Source organism: Propithecus coquereli, unplaced genomic scaffold (genome assembly GCF_000956105.1).
Source record: "Propithecus coquereli isolate 6110/MARCELLA unplaced genomic scaffold, Pcoq_1.0 Scaffold104, whole genome shotgun sequence".
Taxonomy (NCBI): domain Eukaryota; kingdom Metazoa; phylum Chordata; class Mammalia; order Primates; family Indriidae; genus Propithecus; species Propithecus coquereli.
Window position 1 is genome coordinate 6,541,404 of NW_012134303.1, and position 5,970 is coordinate 6,547,373.

A 5,970-nucleotide genomic window follows, 5' to 3' on the forward strand; every position below is an offset into this window, starting at 1 on the left:
AACTAGGATTCAATTCTAATAAGGACTGAGACTTCTTAAACATGCCTTCACCTTAGAAGAATATTGCTTCATACCTGAGCCATCATTCACCTCCCAGGTCCGAAGAAACACTGTTACAGTTTCCATTGATAGTCCTTTGAGCTATCTGGTCTAACATCATAGTAACTGGCTATAGCTCTCATTCTCTGCAAGTTCCCTAGAATTAGTCTTCCTTGGATAGTCTCCTACATCAACAAGGACACTTCTCCTTCAGAAGGGTTGTCTAGCCTATTTTTACTTTATCCCCCTTGGTAACCTCTAAATATACTTTTATAAATACTTCCCACAGGGAGCCACTTACTTCTTTCAATGACCAGTGTTTCTTTTTTTTTTTAATGATAAATTATTATCGTCACCATGATACATCTATCTTTTTCAGCAGCCATACTGTTATGATGAATGGGGGTATTGTGGTAACCATCACTCCTACCACTTTTTTAAAAATTTCAGAATATTATGAGGGTACAAATGTGTTGGTTACATATATTGATTTTGTACCATTTGAGTCAAAGTTATAAGTGTGCCCATTGATTAGTGTTTCTTTTAATGAAAGTAGGTCTTTTCAGACCATTGCTTTACTGAAAATCCAGACTTTTGTAACTCTTGGGTAACTACAATCATTATCTTGCTCCTTGTCTTATTTTCTTTGAACTGTTTAGTCAATACGGAAAACAAGCACTCATGCTGTTTGCATGTGGAAAAATACAGAAAAAAATTCAGTGAACACGAAGACTTTTTAGACTACATTATCAACTAATGAAAGATCTACAAACACAAATTCCTTGGACTCTAGCCATATGCCTTGTTGCCTGAGAATTTAAAGATTCATATGAGATCCACTCGCTATTCCATAATAATATCAGTTATTATGTAGATATTGGTATCTTGACCATTCCCTTCTATTGCCAAAGAGATGAAAGAAGATTGTATAGTAGATTCATTTTTATCTTTGTCAGCCAGGGCTAATAACCCAACAAGAAACTTAGAAATTAACTGGACATGGTGGTAATCCCAGTTACTTGGAAGGCTGAGGTAGGAGGATCCTTTGAGCCCAGGAGTTCAAGGCCACAGTGAGCTGTGATAATACCACTGCACTCCAGCCTGGGTGAAAGTGCAAGAACCCATCTCTAAAAGAAAAAAAGAAACTTGAAGATTGGTCTTTAGACTAAACTGCCAATTTGCTTCCTAATCAACATGTAATTCATACAAGATCCAAGCACTCTTGTAGACTGAGTGTTTGTTATGGAAAATATTCCCAAGATGATCTGCAAAAGATCAAGAAAATAAGCACAACTACTACTGAGCTCATATATCAGTGTATATGTTTATAACATGGAACTTTAACATAACACCCTAAGACATTCATGGAGATAGGCAATTCAACACTATTGCCAAATCTTACTATCTAGACAAAGCAGAAAACCAAAGTTATAAAATTAATGCCTCAGGATATTTAAGTTAGCAGAAATAGTGTTAAAGCAACATCAATCTAAAGGTCATCCAAGTTGAGTCTCAAGTTTCTTAAATAATGTAACAGAAAAAAATGCCCTGAAAAAGGGTAAATATGTTTTCTGTCTCTTCAAAACCCCTCACTCTTTTTGAAAACTAAAACCTACATCCCTGCTTCAGGCCAGTGGTTGGGAGGAACCAGAGAGTGTCCTTTGTTCTTTGTGCCACAGGAGATGGCTTGGGGGAATTGCCCAGGCAGAGGTCATGAGATTGTCTTAGCTGAAGATGAGATGAATCAGAACCTTTAAAAGCTCTGTACTTCTGCTCCGAAGCAGGGACATTGGTACTTTGAGACAGGAGTCTGCCAACCTCCTCATTTGCTAGCAAATTAATAAACTTCTCTTTCCTTCTCCTCAAACCACTTATCCTTGTTCTTCTGATGCAGCCTTGGGGACAAGAGCTGAACTTTCAGTAACAATAAGAAACATCACCACTGCCTTTAAGAAATCTTTAAAATGAAACGACAAACCAGGATCACCAAAAAAGAAGTCTTTGAATGAAGGTAAGTTGAATTATACTATATTTGATGCATGTTCCACCAGTTTCCACACAGCAAGCACAAGTTGGGTAACTATTAATATAAATAAGTAGCCCCCTTTCCCAAGAAAATGCCATAAAGTCAAAGAAAAGCGAAACTTTGAGGATTTTCCCATAACTATAGAATTTCAGACACCCATAGCAGTAAACACTCCAATGTGTCAGACAACAATAAGCAAGTCATAAACAAGTAGAAGCTGTTGTGTGCCTTCCACTGAACTAAGTGCTTCAGGGCATATGAAAGAGACATAATATATAATCTCTCATTGAAGAAATAAGACCTGATGACAAAAAGCAGAGGAAGCTATACAACAAAACAAACAGGCTAAATGCTGTGGGCAGGCTAGAAGTGTCAGAACAAGTCCAAAAAGGCCAGAATAGTGAAGGGTTTCACAGAGAAGTATGGATTTGAGCTGGATGGCAGAGAGTATGACAGCGCTTGCTTGGAAGAAGAGACAATATGAGCAAGAGTAGAGACTAGGAATGAACAGGGCATGTCTGGAAGAGTCCAGAAACCGCAGCAGAAGACTCTTGTTGGGGAAAAGTGTGAAGGACTTTTGGGAGAGACAGTCTGCAACTTAAAATAGAACTTTAGAGCTGTAAACTGTGAAAAGCCACAGAAATGGTCACTAGATTTTCTTATATACTCCAGTGTGGAGAGGACTGCACCACTAATGAGGCTCTTTAGTCACTCTTTCACGTGTGGAGGATTCTGCCAACAGTGTCATCTTTTAATATCACAAGGGGAGGAGATGATGCAGAAACTGAGCAAAGAAAACATAAAAAAGGATAGGTTGGGGGTGTAGTCTTTGTATTCTGAAAGCAAACCACGATTGCTCCATCCATTGAAGCTGAAGTTCTTTTCTTACAGAAAACTTAACCTTTGCCTGGGGAGAATAATAGCTATTTGATCATTTGTACAGTTAATACACAATGAACTGCCTACCTTTCTAGCCTGCCAATACTTAAATAAGCAATTTCCTTTTCAACACAGATCAGATTATGTTTTTTTTTATTTGTATCTAAGAGTTACAAAGATAACATCTACATTGAAAGGTGGCATTAAAACACAATAGACATTTCTGGTTTCCTGTCCAGTATGTAAGGAACTTGTAAATTGCCACTCCATCGTAACAACAAGTAAAAATTAAGCAAACTGAAAAATCAAAAACTCTTCTTAGATCTGTTAAAGAAGTAGGGTCACAGGGCAAATGGCAGCCCCCAAAATTGGAGGGACAGACAGAGAATCACAAATGACCTGAGCAGAAACCTCCACAGAAACCAGTACAGGGTAAGAAAACCTGAGCTGTAATTGGTGAATTTCTGGAGGCTCAGTGTGTAAAAGGCTGTGAACTAAAACTCCTTTGTGAGTTTTACTTCTTAGCGTTCCACTAGGTTCTCACAGTGAAGATCAAAGAAAAACCTCTTGGGCTTCCAGTAGGGGGAGGAGGAAAGTAATCATTTTGAAATATGCCAGAACATTCTGTTCTTCTTAATAAGGCCTACCTTCAAGAGGATCTATTTTACCAGAGCCTAAACTACTGGGGTTTTATCAGAGCTTAACTGACCTGGGGGAGGGGCAGGATAATACCGAACTCCAACTCCAGTCCCCTCCAGCCATCTGCCCCACCTAAGATGGGGTGAGGGAGGACACTGAGAGTCACTTATGAAGTTTACAGCCCAGGGACACAGCATCACTAAAAGACTGAGACCTAATCATAAGACTATAGAATACTTACTCTTCCCCATACCTTACCACCGGATTGCTAAAGGCCTATTTAATAGAGTTCCTTTGACCCAGTACTTATACATCATGACTGGGTTTCAACAAAAAATTACAAGTAAAAATACACAGTAAGTACAAGCACATAGTAATTACAAGTACAAGTACATAGTAAAAGACAAAAAAAAAAAACACAGTTTGAAAGAGCAAGCATCAGAACTAGACTCATATGTGACAGGAATGTTGGAATTATCAGATGGTGACTTTAAAACAACGATGATTAATATGCAATGGGCTATGATGAAAAAAGTAAGCAATACACAAGAACAGATGATTAATGCAAGCAGAGCAATGGAAATTCTGAGAAAGAATCAAAAAGAAACACTAGATACCAAAACAGTGTAACACAAAAGAAAAGTATTTTTGATGCACTCATTAGTAGACTGGACATAGCTAAGAAAAGAATTTCTAAGCTTGAGAATATCTTAATAGAAACTTCCAGAACTGGAAAAGAGAAAAAAGACTGAAAAAAATGAAACAGAATATCCAAGAACTGTGGGACAACTACAAAAGATGCAACATATGCATAACAGGAATACCAGGAGAAGAAAAAGAGAAAAGAACAGAAATTATCTGAAGCAATAATGACCAAGAATTTCTCCACATTGATGTCAGACACGCAACCACAAACCTAAAAAGCTCAGAGAACAGGCAGGATAAATGAAAAAAAAAAAAAAAACCTACACCTATGCATATGCTATCAGAAAATCAAAGATAAGGAAAAGTCTTGAAATAAGACAGAGAGAAAAACAGCTTACTTAGAGAAGAGCAAAGATAACAATGACATTTGATTTCCCAAGAAACCATGCAAGCAAAAAGAAAGTGGAGTGAAATATTCAAGAGGATATTGAAAGTGTTGAGAGAAAACACCACCAACCTAGAATTATGTATCCTGCGAAATTTTCCTTCAAAGGTGAAGGACAAATAATGACTTTCTTAGACAAGAAAACATTGAGAAAATTTGTTGACAATGACCTGCTTTATGAAAAATGTTAAAAGAGGTTCTTCAGAGGGAGAGAAAATGACATAGATCAGAAACTTAGATCTACATCAAGAAAAGCATTAGAGAAGGAATAAATGCAAGCAAACAAAAACTTTCATTCACTTATTCTTAATTGAACTAACAGATAACTGTTCAAAATAATAGCAAAAACTATTAGATGACATATGCACATATATGTATATATATTTATGTATGCTTATGCATAAGTGAAATAAATGACAGTAATGATACAAGGGACAGGAGGGAAAAATAAGGAATATTTTGTTATTATAAGGTACTTGCGCTGCATGTGAAGCAGTAGAGTCTTATTTGAAAACGACTTGAACTAATTGTAAAAGCGTATCACAAGCTCCAGGGCAACAACTACAATGGAAAAAATGTTAAAAGTTAAATTATTCTAATGGCACTATAAGGTGACATTCTTTTCGATGATTAATATCAAAAATTCCAGTTGCAAAACCCTATTTGTTCCTCTTATTACACTGGTATTTAAATTTATTGGAGCCATGACTAGGTCTATTTCTTTCTTTTTTGCCATTGTAGAACATACTGTTATGAAACGTAGGCAATTATTTGAACTTGGGCATAGAATCCAGTCAGTGATTTAATGAAGGTAAAAAAACTGAAAAGGCCCAGTACTTTGTCCCCAGAGAAAAAATGTACTGACCCAATATACTTAAACATATTCAGTCATTTATTCAACAAACATCAATATATATTAAGAGTGTACTGTGCGCTGGGCTCTGTGGTAAACACTAGGAATACCATGGTGAGTTCTTGCTCTCAAAAACTCCCAATCTAGTGAGGAGAAGCACACAATAATAAAGTAATCAGGACCTGAGATGCCAGTCTCTGAGGTCAGCTGGCCCTTGGTATACCCTTGGTAGGGCAGCCCTCCAGGAGGAAGGCTGGCCATTCGTAGTCAAGGAGCCCTGGGTGGTAGGCAGGCTGGAGGGGCTGCAGAGAGTCCTCAGAACAGAGGAACCCCATTGCCCTGCTCCTTGACAGGGCAGGAAGCTAGCCTAGCTGTTTCCAAAGAGGAGATGCAAGGCCATGTAGAAAGAAGGGCTTTGCTAAGGAGTCAGTGTTGCAGCCCTTG